General features: G+C 41.8%; 1 pseudogene; it reads left to right on the forward strand.

The window, feature by feature from the left end:
• LOC136789184 (ADAMTS-like protein 1) overlaps positions 1-26,190 on the forward strand; it is a 108,553-nt pseudogene that overhangs the window by 57,943 nt on the left and 24,420 nt on the right.

Here is a 26,190-nt window from a genome sequence, read left to right on the forward strand (position 1 = left end):
ACTCTCAAGAAACTGCATATTCTCGTTATTCTCACTTATGGGCAGTGCAGTTAAAGCTCCCCAATTTGTATGCCTTGTTTTAAACCTATTGCTGGTCTTTTCAAGTCTGACAGACCGATCCAAGAACTTACTCAACTGAAAGTTAAAGAAGCCTACAAAATACCAGAGATGAAGAACTAGTCCCATGTAGGACCAGGCTCTGTATTGTGTTTGATCCACTGTGGCACGTGTATAGCTGGCACTCTCAATCACTGTCAAACAGAGGTTCAGAATACATTAACTTCTATACTTATATTTCTCTAGTAACGGTTCAGTTCTACAGCAGACTAAATATCCTTTGTTAGTTTAGAATTCAGTTACAAAGAAATCCCACCCAAATGCAACTCAAGGGAAATCCAGAAGTGATGCATGAATCCAGCTTCTTTGAAGTAGATTGGTAGGCAGTGTCAGCAGGCTCTCAAACACATCTGGATTGGTAGGACAGGCACACAACAGCAAACATGAATGAGAGGCAATTGGGTAAAGACGAAGATAAAAGAGTTACAGTTAAGGACTGTGACAAGACAGAGAGATTTTGGAGAAAGCAGGATCCTATTTATCACAAAGCTAAAAGGAGACACACCTGGCACTTAGGGACATGGTTTAGTCGGTGACATTGGTAGTAGGGTGATGGTTGGACTAGATGATCTTGAAGGTCCCTTCCAACCTTTATGATTCTATGATCAGGAATGCTAGAAAGCTTATTGACTGTTCAGATCTCTCCATTTCACTGTTCCAACTGAAGAATGTGAAAGCATTTGAATGCCTCCGATGTGCAGGCCATGACCATCACCTATCAGTGTATCCATGTGTGTTTAGAGGGAGGAGTAGCTGTTTATGAGCTTGATTTTTGTTGTTGTTGTTAGCAAATAGAGAATCTGGGGCTGGGTGAGCATAAAGGAAATATAAGTATACATCAATGGCCAGAAGCGAAGCTCTCATGATAAATATGCCAACAAGAAGGAGGCCTTGTCTGTCCCACAGAAAGAGAACATCTGAATCTTGCAGGATAGAAAAGGAAGAGCTACTTACTACATGTAGACAACCAAGAAAATGCACTACTTTTTGCACTACTGTAGGTCAGGATATCTTGCTGAAGCCAGAGCAGCAGGGCAATGGTGCTGCTGCTAAAGCACTGTAGTGTTTTACAAGGAGCAACTCCACAGTAAACTTCTTGTGTTGCACCAGCAAGAAACTGAACATGAAGTTAAAAAATGGTCAGTCAAAACTGCTATCCTGTCCATGTTGCTCCAGTCATTTTAAAAAATGTAGTCTTTGCACAAGGTAATTTGCAGAGACAAGTTCATGTGAAGCTATAGAAAAATAAACTGGGCGTTATGTATACATAGAATCATAGAATCATAGAATGGTTTGGGTTGGAAGGGACCTTAAAGATCATCTAATTCCAACCCCCCTGCCATGGGCAGGGACACCTCCCACTAGATCAGGTTGCCCAAAGCCCCATCCAGCTTGGCCTTGAACAATTCCAGGGATGGGGCATCCACAGCTTCTCTGGGTAACCTATGCCAGTGCAACACCACCCTCATAGGAAAAAATTTCCTCCTTACATCTAATCTAAATCTTCCCCCTCTTAGTTTAAAGCCATTCCCCGTTTTCCTATCATACCTCTCCCTGACAAAGAGTCCCTCTCCTGCTTTCCTGTAGGCCCCCTTTAGGTACTGGCAGGCCACTATAAGGTCTCCCCGGAGCCTTCTCTTCTCCAGGCTGAACAACCCCAACTCCCTCAGCCTGTCTGCACAGGAGAGAGAGGTGCTCCAGTCCTCTGATCATCTTCATGACCCTCCTCTTGATTCATTGTAATAGATCCATGTCCTTCTTGTGCTGGGAGGCCCAGAGCTGAATGCAGGGCTCCAGGTAGGATATCAGAAGAGCAGAGCAGAGGGGGAGAATCACCTCCCTTGACCTGCTGGCCACACTGCTTTTGATGAAGCCCAGGACACAGTTGGCTGTCTGGGCTGCAGGCACACATTGCTGGCTCATGTTGAGCTTTTTGTAAACCAACTACCCCAGGGTGCCTTGACATTATTTCCAGGAGGATCTGTTCCATGGTCTTGCCAGGCACAGAGGTGAGGCTCACAGGTCTGTAGTTCCCCAGGTCCTCTTTTCTGACCTTTTTAAAAATGGAAGTGATATTTCCTTTTTTCCAGTCAGTGGCGATTTCACCTGACTGCCATGACTTTTGAAATATGAGAGGCTTGGCAACTCCATCAGCCAGTTCCCTCAGGACCCTGGGATGCATGTCATCAGGCCCCATGGACTTGTACCTGTTCAATTTCATCAGGAGGTCTCGAACCTGCTCTTCACTTACAGTAGGAGGGACTCTGCTCCCCCAGCCCTCGCCTACAGGTTCAGGGAAACAAGAGATGTGGGAAGCCTGACCGCCAGTGATGACTGAAGCAAAGAAGTTGTTGAGCACCTCAGAGAGAGCTCCCTGCTCGTCTGTCAGAGGGCGTACACTCTTCTTGGCCTTCTTTTCTGGTCAAAGCACCCAAAGAATCCCCTCTTGTTATTTTTTGTATCCCTTACAATGCTTAGTTCCATCTGTGCCTTGGCTTTCCTGGTCCCATCCCTGCACATCCGGACAGTATTTCTGTACTCTTCCCAGGCAACATGTCATTGCTTCAACTGCCCTTGCATTTCCTTCTTGCACCTCATTTTGACAGGATAACAGTCATTTGGCTGTACAAGGCTTGGTAATCTTTTGGTAACATCCCTAATGCAAGCCCCTGGTAAGCAGCAGACTTCTCTCAAGAGCAGATTAGGTCGGCAGATGGTCAGATCCGTGCCTCTGTACCTCTCAGAAGAAAGACTCCTGCCACTATCACTCATCTTCCTTTCCTAGTTGCATTGGTTGTTACGCAGGGAGCAGACTGGGCTGTCTTACTCAGCTCCACTCACTCAGCTCAGGTCTTCCCTTTCCAGTCTGCAGGGGGGTGAAGCAGTTCTGTAAGGGCACCTCAGGCTCTGAGGGAAACTCTTCCTCCTGCTGGTGCTTGTTGTTGCCAGCTTCTGCTCTCCAGCTTTATTGAGCCCCCTCCCTCCAGCGAGTGCGGGTGAGGGAGTTTCAGGCTGTTTGGCTGTGGGCTGTGGGTCCCCTGCAGACCGTGCTAGAATCCAGCTGTCTAACTCCTCCTCAGCCTCCCTGATTCTACACAGCCTTCTCACTGCCTCCTGCAGCTGTGGCAGAGGAAGACCAATAGCTTTTCTATTATAATTGTCAAGGCTGTAGTTTAACTTTCTTAGATGAATTAATATTCATGCATCCCAGACTCGAGCTGAACTCTGCTTAGGAGCTGCTATACATTTTCATCTCCCATCCAAGGTAAAGAGCTGAACCTCATAAAATTAGGCCATAAACATCAAAAAGAGATACTGAGTAGTTTTTGGAACAAAACACATTTTGGCATAATGGGAATACTTTTTCAAAGAAAAATTGGAAAGCTGAGACCACCTTTAGATGAATCAGGACTGGGACTGAAACTTTAGTTCATTGAAGAACTTACTGATTAGTTTAGCACATGCATGGAAGAATGGCAGTGGACTGTGTTTCCATTTTTTTCAATAGTTTGATACTCTTATTGGTTAAGCAGCTGTTGTGGTTTAACCCGGCTGGCAGCTAAACACCACACAGCCGTTCGCTCACCCTCCCCCCTCCCTCTCTGGGATGGGGGAGAGAAACGGGAAAGTGAAGCCTGTGAGTTGAGATAAAGACAGTTTATTAAGACAGGAAAATAATAATAACAATAATAATAATAATAGTGATAATGGTAATAGTATTAACAATAATAATGTGTAAGAAAACAAGTGATGCACAATGCAATTGCTCACCACCCGCTGACCGATGCCCAGCCTATTCCCGAGCAGCCGGCCCCCCCACCCCGGCCAGCCACCCCTATATATTGTTTAGCATGACGTCAGATGGTATGGAATACCCCTTTGGCCAGTTTGGGTCAGCTGTCCTGGGTCTGTCCCCTCCCAGCTCCTGCTGCACCCCCAGCCTGCTCGCTGGCAGGACAGAGCAAGAAGCCGAAAAGTCCTTGGCCTGGTGTAAACACTGCTCTGCAACAATTAAAACATCAGCATGTTATCAGCGCTCTTCTCATCCTAATCCAAAACATAGCACCCTACCAGCTACTATGAGCTACTTAACTCTGTCCTAACTGGAACCAGGACAGATATCCACCCCTTATTCCATACCATTTATGTCATGCTCAGGTTACACTCTGTCCAATACATTCTAATTAATCACCATTTTCATCTATGATATATAGCAATCATGGTAGTGATGACATACATTATTATATAATAATTAACATACTACAATTCAACTCATGGGCTATTCTCACCCAGTATCAAATCCCCTTGAGGTACACACCGGACCTCCCCATTCTTTTGCATTACCCACCAAGTGCATCCAGGTCCCTGAGCAAAAGCAATTCCACGAATGGGTTTGCCTTTTCCTGAGGCAGGAGTAGCCCAGACTGTTTTACCCAGCATGTTTCTTACGTGCACTACAGGAACTTTATCCCCTTCTACAGTGCGTAACAGGTTTGATTAGGCAGGTCCAGCTCGGTTGGCAGATCCCCTGGTATTGACTAACCAGGTGGCCTTTGCCAAATGTGTATCCCAATTTTTGAATGTCCCAGCACCCATTGCTTTCAGTGTAGTCTTCAACAGTCCATTGTATCGTTCAACTTTTCCAGAGGCTGGTGCATGATAGGGGATGTGATACACCCACTCAATACCATGTTCTTTGGCCCAAGTGTCTATAAGGTTGTTTCGGAAATGAGTCCCGTTGTCTGACTCAATTCTCTCTGGGGTGCCATGTCGCCATAAGACTTGCTTTTCAAGGCCCAGGATAGTGTTCCGGGCGGTGGCATGGGGCACAGGATATGTTTCCAGCCATCCGGTGGTTGCTTCCACCATTGTAAGTACGTGGCGCTTGCCGTTGCGGGTTTGAGGGAGTGTGATGTAATCAATCTGCCAGGCCTCTCCATATTTATATTTCAGCCATCGTCCTCCATACCAAAGAGGTTTTGACCGTTTGGCTTGCTTGATTGCAGCACATGTTTCACAGTCATGAATAACCTGTGCTATAGTGTCCATGGTCAGGTCCACCCCTCGATCACGAGCCCATCTGTAGGTTGCATCTCTGCCTTGATGGCCTGAGGTGTCATGGGCCCATCGGGCTATAAATAATTCACCTTTATGTTGCCAGTCCAGGTCCACCTGAGCCACTTCAATCTTAGCAGCCTGATCCACCTGCTGGTTGTTTTGGTGTTCTTCAGTAGCCCGATTCTTGGGCACATGAGCATCTACATGGCGTACCTTTACAACCAGGTTCTCTACCCGGGCAGCAATATCTTGCCACAATGCCGCAGCCCAGATGGGCTTGCCCCTGCGCTGCCAGTTGTTCTGCTTCCATTGCTGTAACCACCCCCACAGGGCATTTGCTACCATCCATGAATCAGTATAGAGATAGAGAACTGGCCACTTTTCTCGTTCAGCAATATCTAAAGCCAGCTGAATGGCTTTTACTTCTGCAAACTGACTCGATTCACCTTCTCCCTCAGCAGCTTCTGCAACTCGTCGTGTAGGACTCCATACAGCAGCTTTCCATCTCCGATGCTTTCCCACAATACGACAGGACCCGTCAGTGAACAAGGCATATTTCTTCTCATTTTCCGGTAGCTTGTTGTACAGGGGGGCTTCTTCAGCACGAACCACCTCCTCCTCTGATGATATCCCAAAGTATTTGCCTTCTGGCCAGTCCATAATCACCTCCAAGATTCCTGGGCGACTGGGGTTTCCTATTCGAGCCCGCTGAGTAATCAGTGCAACCCACTTGCTCCATGTAGCATCAGTTGCATGATGTGTAGAGGGGACCCTTCCTTTGAACATCCAGCCTAGTACCGGCAGTCGGGGTGCCAGGAGGAGCTGCGCTTCAGTACCGACCACTTCCGAAGCAGATCGAACTCCTTCATATGCTGCCAATATCTCCTTTTCAGTTGGAGTATAGCGGGCTTCAGATCCTCTGTATCCCCGACTCCAAAACCCCAGGGGTCGACCTCGAGTTTCCCCAGGTTCTTTCTGCCAGAGGCTCCAGGTGGGACCATTCTCTCCGGCTGCGGTGTAGAGCACATTCTTTACATCTTGTCCTGTCCGGACTGGCCCGAGGGCTACTGCATGAACTATTTCCTGCTTAATTTGTTCAAAGGCTTGTCGTTGCTCAGGGCCCCATTCAAAAGCATTCTTCTTACGGGTTACTTGGTAGAGCGGGTTTACAATCAGACTGTAATTTGGAATATGCATTCTCCAAAACCCCACGACACCTAGGAAAGTTTGTGTTTCTTTTTTGCTAGTTGGTGGAGACATAGCTGTTATCTTGTTGATCACATCCATTGGGATTTGACGACGTCCATCTTGCCATTTTATTCCTAAAAACTGGATCTCTCGTGCAGGTCCTTTAACTTTATTCTGTTTTATGGCAAAACCGGCCTTCAGAAGGATTTGGACTATTTTCTTCCCTTTCTCGAAAACTTCTTCTGCAGTGTCACCCCACACAATGATGTCATCGATGTACTGCAGGTGTTCAGGAGCTTCCCCCTGCTCCAGCGCAGACTGGATCAGTCCATGGCAAATGGTAGGGCTGTGTTTCCACCCCTGGGGCAGCCGATTCCAAGTATATTGGACTCCCCTCCAAGTGAAAGCAAACTGTGGCCTGCACTGTGCTGCTAGAGGGATGGAGAAAAATGCATTAGCGATATCAATTGTGGCATACCACTTGGCTGCCTTTGATTCCAGTTCATACTGGAGTTCTAGCATGTCCGGCACTGCAGCACTCAGTGGTGGCGTGACTTCGTTCAGGCCACGATAGTCCACTGTTAGTCTCCACTCACCATTAGACTTTCGCACTGGCCATATGGGACTATTAAAAGGTGAATGAGTCTTGCTGATCACTCCTTGGCTCTCCAGTTGACGAATTAGCTTATGGATGGGAATCAGGGAGTCTCGGTTGGTGCGATATTGCCGCCGGTGCACAGTTGTGGTAGCGATCGGCACTTGCTGTTCTTCAACCCTCAGCAACCCCACAACAGAAGGGTCCTCTGAGAGACCAGGCAAGGTAGACAACTGTTTAATGTCCTCTGTCTCCAAAGCAGCTATGCCAAAAGCCCAGCGGAACCCTTTTGGGTCCTTGAAATATCCTCTTCTATGAGCTACTTAACTCTGTCCTAACTGGAACCAGGACAGCAGCTAACAGACTTTTAATCTTTTGATGAGATTGTGGAACACAATCAGGAAAAAAAAAGGCTGATGGATAACTGGAGAATAACTAGAGAATATTTCTTCCTTTATGGTTTAGACATCAAAACTTTTGGAAATATTTCAGCAATAAAATGTAATATTTTACTTTACTATTCTTAATCATTAAAGGCACAGAAAGTAAAATATGCATATATATATACTGATATGACAGGAATTCCAAGTGAAAAACATCTTTTAAAAGTCCTGGAAATATGGCTCTATGGAAAAAAATAATAATACTTTAGGCTGAATTAAACTTTCAGGACTCTGCATGATCTCAATGAAACCAAATTCTTTTCCTCACCTCCAGCTTTTCTTCCTTGCTTACCTCCAAATTAATGGACAAATGAAACCTGGGGGAGACATTAGCCTTAAACCTCCAACTTCTAGAGCCAAATGAAAACATTTGATCCTGTTTTGTATCTGATCATCTATTTAAAGGGGAAAAAAATGTGTTTCTAGATTTTTGGATAAAGATGAATTTGAAAATACAGCACTGAGACAAAAATAGCCCAGCTCTGCACAATTTAAAGCAATGTTGTCATCCTGTTCCCCTTCTGCCAACATCCTGCCTGCAAAGCATTTTGGCTGGGAGAGAGGGTTGCCTTAACACAAGTATGCCACCTCTGCTACTTTGTTCCCCTCTCTCAGAGCTAAGCCTGGGTATCTCTGAGTTTTGTGTCATATTGGCATGCCTTTACAGTACCCCTACAGTATAATCTGTAGAAGTCTCCTAGAGTCACTGAAGGCGAACAACTCCGTAGCTAACCCCACACAGACAGGCACAACAGCAGGGGAACACCTTGACCCACTTGTTCACAGTCACCAATGTTGGAAGTACACTGAAAACAATCTGAAATGTTTTTTGCAGGTGAAGCAGGTATCTTTGTTAGAGATATACAATGCATAAAACTGTTAATACAGGCCTTAGATAGAGCAAACTGGTTATCTGATGGAGAAGATCTTGCTTGTCTTCTTATACCAGCCATTATGAGAAAACCTTTTGGGTACAGTCAAGTCTTCCCAGTGCCATTGGTTCCACCATAGGTTAAAGAAAACATGATTGATGTATAGAAACAGCTTGGACGTTGCTCCAAACATCCAGCACTGCTAATGTGCATGTAGCCATCACCCAGGCTTCTTTGTACTATGTTTGGACTTTGGCAAAGGGTGGTGTTTTGGTTGCAGTATTAGGCAAACATCTTGCTGCAGTTCCAGTTGTACTGCTGTTTATTGATTCAGCTGGTTCTCATATGTGTCCACATGACTTTAATGTTGTTCTGCCTCTGCACTAAGTATCCTTTCTTTTTTTTTTTTTTTTAACTCTCAAGACAGCTTTTCCCATAGAATCCAGTGCCATTATAATATTATAAAGAGCAGGTGGTCACATACTTCTGTGTTTTCCCTTATCCACCTATCCTATATAGCTACATTCATACAGAGTGTACAAGTCCAGCTGTCCTGTGTGAGTCTAGTGTGCTGGGTCTGATAAACTGTTGTGCTTCTTTTATACAGGAAAGCCACTAATAAAGGCATCAAGAGCTACTGTGATGAACACTGAGTTGCCTGCTGTCACTGTTGATATTGGAAGCACGGTGAAAACAATCCAGAGAGCAAATGTTACCATTAACTGCCAGGTTGCAGGTGAGAAATGACTTGGTCTTCCATGCCACACTTTCAGCTATGAATTTCTGTGGAGTTGTTTGCTAAATCAGTGTCTCCAGGTACAGCAGCTGTGTGAAACCACAAGTTCTTCCTAGTCCTCAGACAAAATTCTTTGCTTTCATTAATTTTTAGCATAGAAATTGTCCTCCTTTTATCAATCCCACCAAGAAAAGTGTAGGGTCTTAAGAAAGCTGGTCTGAGACGGAATGACAAATATCTTTGTTGGAGATACACAGTGTATTGAGGATGCAACAAAACTGATTTGAATTCCTACCTGTTGGGTGTGTAAGGTAAGAATACAGGAGCATGATCTGACTCATTTCCTCAGTGATGGGACTCTCCAAGTACATTTCAGTTAGCTACTTCTTTTCTTGCCAAACTCCTTTTTTTTTTTTTTTTCAAGTGAAGGGCATAATAGTATAGTCCTTTTCTGATTTTTTCTTTCATTTTGGAGTGCAAGAATTTAGAGTAATTCCACTGAAACAGGCTTTTCCCTGAAACTTTTTCCAACCAGAGACTGAATGCTCCTCACTCTTAGAATGGCAGTTTGCCTCTTTTCAATGGTGACCAAAAAAGATTGACCTTTCCTGTCTGTAGCTGTCTTGACCTGTTAGTGGTAATGGTATTGGTATGGGATGGAGAGGTGGAGAAATAGAGAGAGATGGGAAATCTCTAAAGACCCAGGGTCAGATCTTTAATTCATTAAACTTTCATGCATAGTAGAGGGGGAAAAGGAGGGGAAGGGAGTGGCTTACAAAACCCAAAGTGAGCCATTTTAAGTGTTACACAAATATCTGTGGAGGCTTGTAGGAAGTCTCTTGCTGTAGCTTCTTGTCTCTAGCAGCTACTTCAGATGATTGCAAATAAGCATCTGCACTACAAACATACAAATGTCCCTCTTTCCTTAAACTTCCTGCTCACTTTAAACACAATGGTTGTGAGTTTTCCTTCTTCAAGTGCTGCCAACCACACCCCTACCAAGTTTGCACTACTTGGTCATCTCTCCTCTAGCAAAACGTGCACAATAGCTGTGCAAACACTAGGCTGGGAGCTGGGATACCAATGTATTAATTACTCGCAGTGGGATTAATGAAAGAAAAGTACAGTATCTAGAGGTTCATGAAGGAGTAAGTGCAACAATCCTGTTGTCCTCTCCTCAGACTCTTATTGCAACCAGACTGATATTCAATGCTTTTCAAGGAAGATGTAGATAAAAGTATTATGGTCATTAAGGCCATATATGTTCCCACACATATAAAGTGGAAGAGGTCAGCTGGCTTCCTCAAAGTCAGGGTGTTCATGTCAAAGCTAAGAATAGAACCCGTGTTTCCTGTCTTCCTGTTGTGTATCTAGTTTTTTAACGATTAACATAATTCCTGTTAAATAGTCATCAGTATGATTCATGATGATAGATTATATGCAAAGATCTTTTTGCCAGTCTTTTCTCTCTGATAACCAGGGACAGAGACCATGACAGAATGCAAGAGAATGGCACATAGGTGCACCATGGTAGATTCAGACTGGACATTAGGAAAAATGTTTAACTGTGATGGTGTGCCTTTACTGCACCAGACTTCCTAGAGAGATAGTTGATGCCCTGTGCCTGTCAGTGGCCAAGAGGCAAATGTATTGAGGGTAATATTGAGGCAAAAGTATTGAGGGTAATGCCCTCAATAAAATGATTTAACTTTTGGTTAGCCCTGAAGTGGTCAGGTAGTTGGACTTGACAATCTTTGTAGAACTACAGGGTCAGCAGGACAGCAGAATAAGTACTTATATGATAAACACTAAATGTAAGGATCAGTTATAACATTTTCTAAAGCTGCTCTTGTGGCTAAGGGACAGAAATATACACTTGCTGCCAACAGGTGTTGATAAGCCTGAAGAAGGTTCCTTAAAAAGAAGAGAGAATGAAATTACCAGACCCTAGGAAAGAATTTTATATTGCTATTTAACTTCTTATGAAAGGCATAAGTATTGTTAAAGTCTGTGTTCAGGACTGAAATATAAAGATGTTACTTGTAAGACAAGGGAAGGCAGAATCATCTGAGTATATTATGGTTTAATTGGCCTCTGATATGAATTATTTTGGAATTAAAGTCTCGAGGAAAAAGGTGCTGTGCTTTTCTGAAAGCTTGAAAAATCAGTCTCATTTAACTTGACGTGACTTTGCCATTCTGTCTATGGAAGTGAAAGGATATTTTTAAAACACAGGAGATTATGGTCAAGCCCAGACTTCTCCAAAACTGAGCCTAAAGAAACTCCCCTCCAGAATCACTTGGCAATTCTGCAGAGCCTATGACTTTCAGCTAGAGAACCTTCTCCAATTTTAAGAAAGCAAACAGAGTTTCTGGTGTGGGCAATTCAAATGCTCTAGGCACTTTCACTTCCAAATGGGGTGTGGGAGCAATTTGGATCACATGAGTAACACTAGGAAGCTTTTGGTGACTTCAACATTTAAAGTATGGAGATATTCATTAGGATACCAGAAGCTTTGATCAGCAAGGCCCAAGTTGTTATTGGCAATGCAATTAGATGTGAAAGGAGGAATCTATAAAAAAAATCTGATTCTTAGAGCATTTCTCCGTGGTATCCTTCAAGGCATAAAACTTCTAACAGAGGCACCTGTCTGCAAAGTGTCATGTACCGTTAACCACTGTTGAGTCAGAACAGATTTGAAAGAGTGACTTAAAATACATAACCATCCTTCCCTGTGTATTCTTCCCTGTGTATCTTTCTCCCTCTGATTTCAGATTTTTCAGCTCTCCTAAGCATTTCTTTCTTCTGTGTTTCATCTGTATGCTGGAGGCTGTACTTTTCTAGTTCTTGCCTTGCTTTGTGACCCATATTTGTTCCTCAGCTGTGCCAGATTCTGATATATGTCAGAATATTGTGGCACAGGAAACAAGTCATCACCGCTAGATCCTTGCATTGTTATGCTTCCTTTCCCAAAAAGCTCCTGTTTTAGCAAAATCATCTTGATTGGTGTGCACAATTCTGCTTGTTGCATACAAGCAAAGGTAGCCTTTGTTGTGCTAGACGCATGCACAGTGATGGAGGGAAAGCTGAAGAAAAATAAACAGTGAGTAACTATTCACTGCCTAAAGTTTTGTCTGCCCAGCAAAGTGAGGTTTGTTTCCAGCTGGCACTTCTCAGAATTTCAGTCTCTGTGATTGTTTCTGCAAAGTGAACACATCCAGCCTTCTGTCCTCGCTCATTCACCATTATCCAACAAAACTGATTGAAATGCTCTTGCTACCCCTTGTGGCAATGCTGTGCAATAATGCATTTGCTCGTGGGTGTGCTGTCTGCCTCCTATTTTTGTCTTGAAATACTTGAGGTCTGTATGTGTCAGTAAAGGTAGAAGCATAACAGAAAATGAGTCTGCTGCTCCCTGACGCATACAACACTTCTTATTTTCCCTAAGCCAAATTGTAGTAAGTGCTGTAAGGTTTGGTTTCAAAACTTCTCATTTTAGTGTAGAAACTTCACACAAAAGGCAGGGGAAGAAATCCCTTTTTAAACTAGCAGTCAGAGAAATGGTTTTGTAGGGATGCTGGACATCTTGAAGGTATAATGCTTTCATAGACTGAACACAAATACAGTGAACATTACCTTGCTGTAATAAACCAACAACAATTCCTTGTTGGTTCTTCTAGTGAAGTGAATACAAGAAGAATCTACCTTTCTGGACTAAGACTCTAAGAGGAGCTCTCTGCAACGAGCAAATTATTTTTTTGTCTGCCTGTCTGTATGTATTTACTTTAAGTCCCTATTCCTGGGAACTGAGATCATATGAGATCCTCAGTTTTCATTGCCCCTTCACCTCCTTCTTTACCTCTCTCAGCATTCCTCATCCCTCCTATTCTCACACTGTTTCCATTGACCTTCCATTATTGTCAAAAAGAACTTGAAAGCTCTACCCATGTCTTCCGGTTCAAAGGAAAGAAAGAAGAGCCTTAGTGGGAATGGAAGAAATCTCAGTTTTATAATTTTATAAGCCTGTTATTGTTTACTTCTGAGGTACCTATTACTTCCATGCCTAAGTTTGACAATAGCCATAATATGAAAATCTGTGCACTGTAACTAGTTTAAACTGCAAGAAAGAGTTGATCATCCCTTGACTAGTGTGACACTGAGAGGAAAAGTGCTGGTATGTGTGTGTACCATCTCAGGGACTGCAGAACTGGAAGAGTCTCCATTTTCTCTCCTCTCTCCAGAACTCACCTCTCAAACTTCCTTTCCTTGCAATGGAAACATAATAAACACACAGGCTTGAAAAACTTAAGGTTTGGGGTTGTTTGCTATCCTGTGGTTGTTGGAACTCCCTTGAGGACTCTGCCCGGATGCTCTGGAAAAAATCAGAGTGAGCTTTTAAGTGGTGGTCGGCCCACCCATGCCACACAGGTCAAAGAGTAGCAGCCAGATGGAGAGCCGTGTACTGGTCCTGTCCCAGCTGGGGGTTCAGAAACAGGCCAACAGCCCATACTTTTAAAAAAAAAGTTGAGTTATAGAAACATAAACAAGGGTAAGCATTTGGAAAACAGCATCACAGACAGAAACAATTGGTACTCTCAGTATGCCATGAAGGTTTCAGATTAGTATGTGTTATTAACTACCAAAGGTGAGAAAAATCCTACAGTCTTTTACAGCCTATTTCCTACTAATTTCTCAATGTGGATGAGACTCTCTGCCCTTACAGACCTTCCTGACTGCCAAACTCAGATGTACTCATTCCAGATGTCTTGGCAAAGTCAACAGGTAATTCTGGAAGAGGTAGAAAAAAGGCCAAAATACTTTGATGTGGAAGAATAGGGAAAACCCTTTCCCACTTCCATCTGCACATGCTTAGTGAGGAACCTGCAATCAACCAGTCACTATAAATAGAGATAAATGGGTGGTCATTCTTAGTGAGCACAGTCAGAGGTATTTCTAGTGCCAGGATCACAAAACAGACAAATAGAGTGGCTTTTCTTTTGTAATGTGGATACACAACCGATGAAGTACTCGCGGTGGGCATAGAAACGTGTTGCTGTGAAATAAGGCAGGGAAAGATTTAGGTAAGCAACATACGCTTAAGCATAGTTGCCCAAAAACATTCCTTTAGTCTACAATAAACACAATGGAACTGCACATTCATGCAAAAGTGGTTAACTGATTCCCACTTACAGAAGATACAGCAAATGGGATACCATACACTCCGTCAGTTACCAGGATTAAGGATGTACTGCTCTTTACAGTAGCACACAATAACTGTTTCTCCCAGGAACAACTCCACAGGTCTGTCCCATCTATTAAAACTTCCAGTACTATTCACATAAACCAATGGTTTAGTAGTCAGTGACACTGAATTACCTGATATAGCATGCATTTAAATTGAACTAAATATCAGTATATCAAGGAAATGCTCTTTACTGCAAGAGCAGCAGTCTTGATAGCTACAGACGAGAGCCTCTTTCTACAAGAGGGCACCAAATAGAGAGGGACCTTAGATCAAAGCACATGAAGGGAAGCAATTTTTCCTGTAGTGGGTTATGAATCTGTAACAACCTGTTGTCTGAACGCTTGATCAGTGAAACTGCTTTTCTGAAGATGTAAATGCCAATTGTTTGCCTACATTCAAAAAAGAAGATTGGAGTAATTCATAGAAAAGAAAGCCATGGAGGCTTCCTAAATGCACAGAAACTACTTCTGGCTTAGGAAGTTCCTAAGCTGAACATGGGAGGATGCTGGGAGAGCGTTAGCAGGAAGCATTGCATATGCTTGTCCTTTTCTTACTCTTCCTGAGGCACCAGCTTATGGCTGCTGCTGGAGACAGCATACTAGGCTAGATTAACCTTCATTCTGATCCCATATAGACTTGCTTTTAAGAGTGATGAGTTCACTGTTAACTTGTACAACCTTAGGGTATAAAAAGGAAGACTTCAATTCTGTTTTAATTCTTCTGCTCTGTCTCAGAGGTATCTAAGATATACAAGGTAGACAATGTGAAAGAGTTGACTTAACAGTTCTGAACTGCAAAAAGATGTTACTTGAAAGTCATGTTAAAAGCTTGTTTTAATTGTTCTGTCTTAAACATTTTGTCTGCAGTAACCGTGACACTGTTCAGCAACTACTATACTTACTTGTGTTATGTGTTGTCAATATTTTTCCAGGTGTTCCTGAAGCAGAAGTTACTTGGTTTAAAAATAAGGTCAAGCTGTCCTCTGCTCACCACCTGCATGATGGGTTGCTGCTAATTGTGAATGTTTCTCTGGCAGATCAGGGTTTATACTCCTGCAAGGCAGCCAATCTTCGTGGGGAGGTAACTGAAAGCTCCCAGCTGTTTGTTCTTGGTAAGTTCAGGGTATTTTGCATGTGAAGCCATAGGAATATGGCTGATGGCACAATTAGCCTTCAGAATTAATCAGAGAACATGGAGAGAGGGAACGACATACAGACAAAATGTTTGAACCCAGGGACAGCCCCTCCCAGCCTTGACATATCCGGTTTCACTCTTTCAGACCTACTGGCTAAGAAAAGCATTTATTAACAATTTCTTAAAGTGGCTCTCTTGAGATGAGATTGATGCCACTTTTTTCCCTGTGAAGTGCTCTGCTTCTGCTTGGCAGTCTTTCTGGTACATGGCTGTGTGGTACTGACCCATTTCGTATCAAACAGGTGCATAAACACAGTGCACTTTAAAAAAACACTTCCCAAATTCAGTGAAGGGTGAAGTTTACTTTTTCTTGGGTTTCCAAATAACAGGCAGAAAGCCTATCTGGGTGATTTGAAAAGACAATGTCAGCTGTGAAATATGGGTGGAAGTGTTACCTGGTGGTAACTGAATGTGTGGGAAAGGGCTTTCCTTTCCTAGCAACTCACCTCTATTATTTCTCCCTGCCTGGAAGATGAATGATCCAACCAGACTATGTAAATGCTTTAGTACATTTGATAGTGAAGTGTCAAATTTTGAAACCTAGTCCATGTTATTGGTACAAAATCACTAAAGCAGCCAGTACAGCTCTCATCTTTCATTACTGGAGTGAGCATAGGTCTTATGGATGATAGAGCTTCCAGAGGAAGTTTTAAAGTGATATTTCTTACAGTTTCACAGATAACACTAAAGTCCCTGTAACAGCATTCACATGATTCCCTTATGAATCCAGACTGGCTCTAGAAACTGAGTTGAAAAAAAAACTACAATAAATATCAGCTGGGTTTCAGGCTATACATCAGAACTCCCACAAGATTTTTAAATCCTTTTCTGACCTCTAAAAATGGCTTATTTTTTAAAGGTTCAAAGTTATTGTGGGTTATGTAAGCTTTTGCTTTTAGGCAAATCACATTTTTAGTTTCTTGGTGGAAATAAATAGTTCAAGCATCCATGTACTTCTGGTGTTGAATATGCTGAGCAGCAGAAATATTGCTCAGTTTGTGCTGTGATCTTATTGAAAAGTGATGAGGCCACCATTCACTTTAATCAAATATTCTATAATTTCCACAACAAAAAGAATTCAGAATGATAGGCAATGCAATCAATTTTTAAAATAGTGTTACTGTTACTAAAGGACTAAATCGTGCAGTTCTCAGTGTAGACTGATCCTCTTGAGCTCTTTGAGCTCTTAGTCCTTTGGAGCTCTGCCTAAGTATACCACAGGATTTGACAGGGTTATAACCATATTTAGTCAGGGCTTGATTCAGTCTGTAGCAGACGTGAAAAGTTTTCCAGTGACTGCCATGGACATTTGATTAGGCTGCTATGCTGTATAAATTTGCCCTTTATTCCAAGCTGCTGTATCTCCTGATACCATGTACTCTCATTACATATGAAAATGGTCAACCCAGAATGCCATGGTAGCCTTCAGACATAATTTCTTTTATTTTGTAGTCATACTGATCTAGATGTTATTTTAATACTTTCTCTAGTGTCTTACCTAATATCAAATAAAACACACCTTTAGTAATTTCCTGAAGTTGCATAGAGTGCCCCTTTGAAATGATAATGTTGCAACATGACCAATAACGCACCAGTAGGTAGTGGTGGTTTTTTTTTAAGTCCCTAAGGTATTTTCTGCTATAGTGTTGCTTATCACTTCAGTTTCCCAATCTGTTACTAGAGCCTCCACGACCCCTTCCTAACCTAGAAGACTTGACAGCAGTGCTTTTCAGCACTGGGACCAGACCTCCTTCAGTGTTGACCTCTCCTTCAGGAACAAAAATGGCCATCAGTCCAGGGAGCTCTGCTCTCATAGGTAAGTCAAGTGTTTTATGATTATTTTTTTTTTAGATTAAAGAGGGTTCTTTACATTACAGGTTTAGATTATCTAGACATGGAGCACTGGGACAGTCCTTTGGCAGTCATAATAATTGTCAGATTGTTTTCAGAACTTGAAAACTCTTTTTTATTCATTAAAAAAAAAAAAAGTCCTCTTATTAGTGTTACGCCCCAATGCTGCATACAGAGTAAGGTCTCCATTGTGCCACACTTCATAACACCCTGTAAGAAGCAATCTGTGACCTAAAAGGCTGGCAATGTTGTTCAACACAAGACATGGAAAACTAGCAAGTCAGTTGATCTAAGAAAAGAAATGCTTGTGGATCTGTTTTTCTGTTTCTTCTGCATTTGTGTACTAGTCTTCCCATATGTCTGCTATCCATATTGTATGTAGTCCTTCTCCAGAACAGTTTCTAGAGTTTTCCCTATCACTCTAGCCTTGCTTTTTCTCTTACAAGCTTTCTTTTAATCCTGTTCATTTCACTCTTCTTTGTTATATCACACAACCAACGTGTGCAGAAAGCAATATAAGGAAATAATCCCCAACAAAATGTTTTCCCTGTCTTCACTATTTTTTTCTGCCTTCCATATATCTTTCTCTTCTCTACACTCCAAGTTCTGTTAGAGGCTGTAAACTCTTTTCATATCTGTGAATGTGGTTTGTTTACAAAGAGAATCTTACCCTTTTCTAAAGTTCAGGGCATGTTTATTTTAAAATTAATTTTCTCACACTGATCTTCAGCCTCTAATTACTATCAGGCTCAGATAGGCAAACAGCTTCTCCAACAGTCTTGGTACTGTATATGGAGAAATCTCATCAAGTTTTGCAGTTTCAGAACAATCTTTTACCTTTTTAGAGGTAAGAATATGAAACTTTCATCGAAGGGTCTGTAGCTGTCTGGTTGTTTAAAGTTCTGGTCTCTGTACCTTCCATTATTTTTAACATTTAGTAACATTTCTAACATTTAGAAAATCCTAATTTTAGGATTTTCTTTTCACAATGGAGGCTTTCTATTTACGTTTTTAGTTTTGCAGTGTTTACTTTACCCCAGTGCTAACATCTGTGTACATTTGCAATAGCTTTTAGCATGCAGCTCTGGATTACATTTCTGCTTGCACAAAAACTGCAGTAAAATAGTCCTTGTTGTGGGGAATATCTGAAGGTATTTATTAGTATCGAATAAATCATTTTGAGTAGGTTTTATTGTATTCACTGTTGTTAAGACTGGGTCATGCTCCTGTTTCATCCATTTCCTCTCACTTTTCCAGAGAGAGATCTTTAAGTTGCAGGGATATTTGACTGTTTGAAAGCAGTAATCAAATGACAAAGGGTGTTCTTCCCTGCCTTTGTATAACCTCTAAACTAATTTTATTTGGCCATGTTGCCCTGTACCTTGCCCTTCCACTTCAGGGGTAAAAATCTCCATGAATCTTAATAGCAAAATAGCAAAGCAGATTCCTTCTTGAGGCAATTCCCTCAACTTCACTCAAGTTTTACTGACCTGAGTTTGAGGCCTGTATTACTAAAACCTGAGGAAAGCTCCTGAGAGATTTTTTTCCTAATGAAAAAACCAGCATGGGATGGGCTATCTAATCAATTAGTAAGCTACAGACCAGTGTGCTTTGTCGAGTAATATCATCAAAACAAATATGGAAAGTTGAAAAATAAAAAAAAAAAAAAGTGAAAGTGAAAATATACATTGTCTGAATACGTTTTCTGTAGCTGTCCCAAAGAATCTGGTTTCATTCACAAAGAGAACAACCATTACTGAAAAAAAAATAGGACTCAAGTCAGCTATTTTTTAATCTACACCTAGATTACAGTGTACTCATATCAGTATAAATCATAGTCACAGATTCTGTGTTTTCTCCCATACTTAGTCTCCCCACAGCCTTCCAGTATAGTGGGTGAGTTTATCACAGACTTCTGGAAATTGTTGTGGTGTAATCGTGCAAGCAGCTAAGGACCACACAGTTGTTCACCCACTCTCCCACTACAACAGCGGGATGGGGGAGATAATCAGTTAAAAAAAATAAACTTGTAGTTGAGATAAAGGCAAATTAATAGCAAATAAAAAGGAAAAAGAAAAAGGAAGGAAGGGAGGGAGGGAGGGAGGGAAGGAAGGAAGGAGAAAGAGAACAATACCCAATACAAGTGATGCACAAAACAGTTGCTCACCACCAGCAAACCAATACCTACACCTTTCTGAGCAACACCCCTGCCTGGCCAGCTCCCCACAGTTCTCTTACTGAGATTAACATCAGATGGTATGGAATACCCCTTTGGCCAGTTTGGGCCAGCTGTCCTGGTTCTGTCCCCTACCAGCTCCTTGTGCACTCCCCTCCTCATTGCTGGCAGGGCAGCATGAGAAGCTGAAAAGTCCTTGTATAAGCAGTGCTCAGCAACAACTAAAACATCACTGTGTTGTCAACATTATTTTCATTGTAAATTCAAAACGTAGCACCTTATCAGCTACTGTGAAGAAAATAAATTCTATCCCAGTGGAAACCAGGAGAACCTGATCCTCGGAAATTGCAGGATAAGAGAATTTGTTGAATAGGGAATAAAATAGGACATGCGTAAAGGAACAGACTGAAGCGTGAAGTAGTGTTAAGTGAGCTTTGGGAAAATGTACATGTTAAAGGAGTGGAGAGACACCAGAGGTTAAAAATGAAGTTAGAAACCTGGATAAATTCAAATAAGGGTTTGTCAGGGCTTAGGAAAAATGGGAGTCAGAGCTTCTTTAAATATTGTTTTGTGCCTTGGGAAAAATAAAAATAAAAAGAGAGAGAGAAAAAAATAGCAACAAAAAATGAAGTTACAACTGAGAACTTGCAGAAATTAACAATGGTATAAAATACAACAATTGACAGGCTGAGCTAAAAGGAGAGGACTAGAACCTCCAGACAATCATACATCCTATGCATTTTCTCTGACATATAAGTAGAATTGTGCAATGCTTCCACCATCATGTCAGTCATTTGAAATAGTGAACTTGCTCTCCAGGATCAATTTCTGTGGGCTTCTTCTACATAAAGTTTAGCAGATAAGCAGAAGGGAAATATCAGGGCCATAACACAGAAGTCTGGTTTGTAGGTCTTCCTTGCTCATAGTTAAAGATCCTTCAGCAGTCACTTCTGTGCCTTTACAATATAAACAGAAGAAAAAGTCTATTAAACATCCATGCTCTGCCCAATGGAGTCAGCAAAGCTCCCATTAAGATCTATCGTAAAATATCTTTTTTCATGAGCTGATAGGAACATTTTGTATTGGTTACTTTATTTTTTACTTCTAAAGGGTTGAGATTTCAGGCAGTTTTCTAGGCTAAGCTCGTCATAGTATCACAGAATCACAGAATGGTTTGGATTGGAAGGGACCTTAAAGACCATACAGTTCCAACCCCCCTGCCATGGTCAGGGACACCTCCCACCAGACCAGGTTGCTCAAAGCCCCATCCAGCCTGGCCTTGAGCACCTCCAGGGATGGGGCATCCACAGCTTCTCTGGCCAGCCTGTGCCAGTGCCTCACCACCCTCATATGAAAGAATTTCCTCCTTACATCTAATCTAAATCTCTCCTCTCTTAGTTTAAAGCCATTCCCCCTTGTGCTATCACTCCATTCCCTGATTGCCTCTCCCGCTTTCTTGTGGGCCCCCTTTAGGTACTGGCAGGCCGCTATAAGGTCTCCCCAGAGCCTTCTCTTCTCCAGGCTGAACAACCCCAACTCACTCAGCCTGTCTTCACAAGAGAGGTGCTCCAGCCCTCTGATCATCTTTGTGATCCTCCGCTGGACTCACTCTTACTGTAATGCATCCATGTCCTTCTTGTGCTGGGGGGCCCAGAGCTGAATACAGGTGGGGTCTCACAAGAGCAAAGTAGAGGAGGAGGATCAGCTCCCTTGACTCACTGGCCGCGCTTGTTTTGATGCAGCCCAGGATACAGTTGGCTTTCTGGGCTGCAGGTGCCCATTGCTGGCTTATATTGAGCTTCTTATCCACTAACACCCCTGTTAGCGTAGCAACCACATAACCACCAAGTGATTATATGAAGGTGCTTTATTCAGCGCTGGAAGCCGGGGCAGGTGCCCAAATCTGGCTTCTAGTCCTGTTACACCCCAGCCGTTATTTATACATTCAACATTACGTAAGGTATACATATTCATTACAGGTTGCAACATCAGCCTCGCATTCCATTCTAATTAGCTCTCCTCCCCTTTGCACATGCGTGGTGCTCTCTGGTGGTTGTCCAGGTGGTCGTCCAGATGAAGTAAGGAGTCTTCCTCTCCGCTAAACTTTTCACCTTTCTCACTCGACGCATGCTCCCTCCGCTCCTTGGTTCTGCTTCAACTCATTTCAGCATTTCCAGGCCCTTATCCAAGGTCAGGTTGTACCTGTTCCCTCCCAGGGTTCCCCTTCAAAGATTCATTTGACTGTTCAGTATACTCCCTAAGTTTCCCAGTATACATAGATTAATTGATAATATAAGTACATTTGGCAATGCTTAATTATACTTTATGACCCATCACCTAAGAGACATTAATAAAACATCCATTCGATTCTCCCTAACACTAACATTTCCCCCCTTTGAAAATACTTCACTCATACCAAGAGCAAGTATTTTCATTACTATTAGGTTGAATCAGGTTAGTAGAGGTTAGTGAGTATAACTTGATATAGAGATTAGTAAGTATAATTTTAATGCATCTTCGTTAGTCTACTATCTTATTGATTCCTCTATGCCTGCTTGTTAACGCCAGTACTATAGGATGGGGGTGGAGTAAGTGGGATAGGGTGTTCTGGGTGATTCCCAGTAACCTACTAACCTCCTTAACCACATTGGCAATGAAATGTGGTCCCCTGTCTGAAGAAATACCCAGTGGTACACCAAATCTAGGGATTATTTCCTGTAGTAACCATTTTACCATTTCCTTTGCTTGGTTGGTGCGACAGGGAAGGGCCTCCGGCCATCCTGAAAAAGTATCAACCCCTACCAATAGGTATTTATAACCTCTTGCTTTAGGCAGTTCCACGAAGTCTATTTGCTAATTAGCTAGTCGTCCTACAGTCGTACCCCACAGGTCTTTTCCAGCTGCCAAGTCGCTGGGTCAGTACTCCTAGTGCCAATCGTCTCTCGTGCACAAACAGCTGGAAGTCCTTTGATAAGTCCGGCAAGCCCAAGGCAGGCGCCTTTATCAGGGCTTCTTTTAATTTTTTAAAGGCCTCTTGTTGTGGCTTTCCCCAGGTAAATGTACAGGCCTTTTGGGTTTCATAGAGGGGCTTTGCTATGAGTCCATAGTCCATTACCCACAGTCTGCACCACCCGGCCATACCTAGGAAAGCCCGTAGTTCATGCAAATTTCGCGGCTCGGGGATTTCACAAATAGCTTGTATTCGGTTAACTCCCAATTTTCTTTGTCCTTGAGAAATTTCACATCCCAAATAAATTACTGTTGTGCACGCGATTTGTGCCTTTTGTTTAGAAACCTTGTACCCATTTAGTCCCAATTGATTCAAAATATCAATAGTTACCTGAATACATTCTGACTCTCCTTCGGTAGCTATTAATATATCGTCCACATATTGTAACAGCAGGTATCGATCCTTTGGTACCTGAATCTGTCCTTGGTTAATCCAATCTTCTATTTCTTTAGCTAGTTGACCGCCGAAGAGGGTCAGGCTATTCTTGAATCCTTGAGGCAATCTTGTCCAGGTTAGTTGCATCTTTCGTCCGTTCCGTGGATTTTCCCATTCAAAAGCAAAGAGTTTTCTACTATCCTTGTCAATGGGTATGCAAAAGAAGGCATCTTTTAAATCAATTACCGTAAAACACTTATACATATAAGGATTAGCCACCACTGGGTGAATATCTTTTGTTATTTCGTTTATTGCCCTAAGGTCCTGCACTGTCAACATTAATAAAACATCCATTCGATTCTCCCTAACACTAACACCCCCAGGTCCTTCTCCTCAGGGCTGCTCTCGTTGCCCAGACTGTATTTGTGCTTGGGATTGCCCTCAACTGAGGGGCAGGGTCTTGCACTTGGCCTTGTTGAACTCCATGAGGTTCACACAGGCCCACCTCTCAAGCCTGTCCAGGCCCTTCTGGATGGCATCCCTTCCCTCCAGGGTGTCAACCGCACCACACACCTTGGTGTCATTGGCAAACTTGGTGAGGGTGCACTCAATCCCACTGTCCATGTTGCCAGCAAAGATGTTAGACAGTGCTGGTCCCAATACCAGCCCCAGAGTGACCACTTGTCACTTATCTCCAGCCGAACATCAAGCCATTGACCACAATTCTTTGAGTGCAACCATCCAGCCAATTCATTATATCATCTGGTTAGAAAGTATAGTGTAGACAGTGGCATAGACTGCTGTTTACACTGCTCTTTTGCAACTGTTGGAAGGATGTATATAGTTCTGCATTCCTCCCCAGACCTCATGTTCATTGCCAGGTTGTATAATACCCACTTCTGTGTAATCTGCAGATCACAAATCTGAATGCCATGTCTTACTTCAAAGCAGGAGCTAGAGCATCCATCAGCTCAGAAATATTTCTGGTTTTGACAGTAGTGGGAACTGACAGTCATGATGAGCGGCAGACAGTCACCTGCTTTCTAACATCCTCGGTTTATGGTAGGCACACACAGGCTTTATAACACACACACATTGAAACAGTAGTAAATTTTTGAAGTGACATTTCTTTGGAAAGCTTTCAGGTTAGATCTTAATTTTATGAACGTTTCTGGGTTTGAGACTTCTTTTTTAATTTTCATTACAGTTTTCCTGAATGTTAATAGGGAAACAGCTATGGGAGACATTGCCCTTTTCCTCAGAAAATAAATAAATAACATACGTGTATATATATCCTATGTTTGCTTCATAGTATTAATTTCTGTTTTTTAATAATATTCATTACCATATGACTTTTACAAGGCCTGATTAATTCATGGAATTATCTTTTTGAACTCAAGAACATCCTAAATTCATGTATTTTCAGTAGATTTTCTTTATTTATGCTACCAGTATCAGTGAATTCTTTGACGCAACTCCCTGGACACATTTCCATAGGTCCTGAGCATTTTAAATGTTTATTTGGCAAAATCAAAATTGTATGACCCAGTGTTCACGATTTCTGACAGTTGTGCAGAAAAGGGTTTGGGGCTATAAAGAATTTTTGTTTTCATTTAGGTTCAAGCTTATGGTGTCCTGTATGTGAAAACATTCCAGTGAGAAACTGAAAATCTTACAAACTGGCAGGAATTCACTACAATTTCATAAATTTGATGTAACTTCATTGGAAACCTTTGTTGACTTATCAAAAGATGCAAAATATAACACAAAAATATTTCCTTATCTTAGCACAGAAGAATACTACAATCATTGCAGTTATGTGGCATAGTGAAAACTGAAGCTTTATAAAGATGAATTACATTTAAGTGAAGAAAATTCCAGGAACATGGGAAGATAAGTCAGGAATTAATATTTCTAAGAATATAGAAATGTAGGAGTACATATGAAAGGTCACAATGAAGGAAAAAACAAGAGGAAGGAGAGTGTATTTTGATTGCTTTTAGCAGCACATTGTTTCTTGGCATGTGCTGCTTTATCTAAATATTTTGTTGCAGATAAGCTGCATGAGTTGCACAGAAAATGGCTGTGAACACATTTGATAAATCATTCCCCAAAGCTTCAGGTTAATGCCCCACATGTTGATAAATATCAGCAGAAATTTTTATCAAATGTGATGACGTTTGAAAATATAGTTTGCAACTGAGGAAATTGAAGGAGGGATTTTGCATTGTACCCTGTATATAATTAAATAAAGGTTTTTGTCTGTATTTATGAGGCATCCACAGGAAAAGATGCACCTTTATTTCAGAATGCAAGACAAGCTCATGAATTTAGAAAGAAAGTGAAGCATAAATATGTAAAAAAGCTAGGACGTGAAACGAAAAGTACATCTAACTTGGCACAGTGCAGGGCTTAAGTAATGTCTCTAAAAAAAAAAAAAAAAAAGGCAACCCAGAAATATTAGATATTGTAGTAATGGAAGCTAGGCTATCTGTTATGTATACCTGCAATGCATACTTTTAAGGCTTACTATACATTGATGAGATGTTCACATTTTGACCAAATATATATAGATAGATAGATAACAGCTTTTTTATTTTTTAAATCAAAAAGGAAGATACCATCATTATGTAAATTCTTGGCCTTTATTCTGGTTTTATGCTTTGGATGAAATGAAGCTGGTGCAAGTCCTGGAGCACTATGGCTATTCTAGTGAATCTGGAGATGTGACTGACCCTATTAGAAAAAGTCAGGGCATTTATTTGAAAAATGGTTTTCATCCCCTTTTATTGCCTACTCTAGTCTCATTGGAATCTGAGCTGTGCTTTTGCACCTCTAAATAGGATAAACACCATTTCCCTACCTCACAGAGACATTATGAGGACAAAGACATGGAAAGATACTGATCCAGTCAGCTCTTCCAGTATTGCGACTGTGTAATTATCATATTTTCCATGTTGTCATCCCTAGCTTAGGACTCTGAATTTTCATCTTTCCAGGCTATCATCTGCTATACATCTGCCTCTATGTATTAATAAATAGCTTAATAAATAAATAAATCCATATAGGTAGGAAATACTAAAAATAACTGTAAAGTTAGATGATAAAGTGTATCATCAAAGTTTTATGACCAGAAAAGTACAGTCAACTGGAAAAAAAAAAAAAAAGTAATATTGTTGTTCCATATCAAGTTTGCTCACTTCACAAATCAGAACACACTTTTACTAACTGCCAGTCCTGAAAACACAGTCCTGGAAAGCAGGTTTCTTTCTGTTTTTATGTTATCCCCAGTGACGAGAGAGTTAGAGCAGCTTAGCTGCCAATTTCTCT

Source organism: Anser cygnoides, unplaced genomic scaffold (genome assembly GCF_040182565.1).
Source record: "Anser cygnoides isolate HZ-2024a breed goose unplaced genomic scaffold, Taihu_goose_T2T_genome scaffold_42_1, whole genome shotgun sequence".
Taxonomy (NCBI): domain Eukaryota; kingdom Metazoa; phylum Chordata; class Aves; order Anseriformes; family Anatidae; genus Anser; species Anser cygnoides.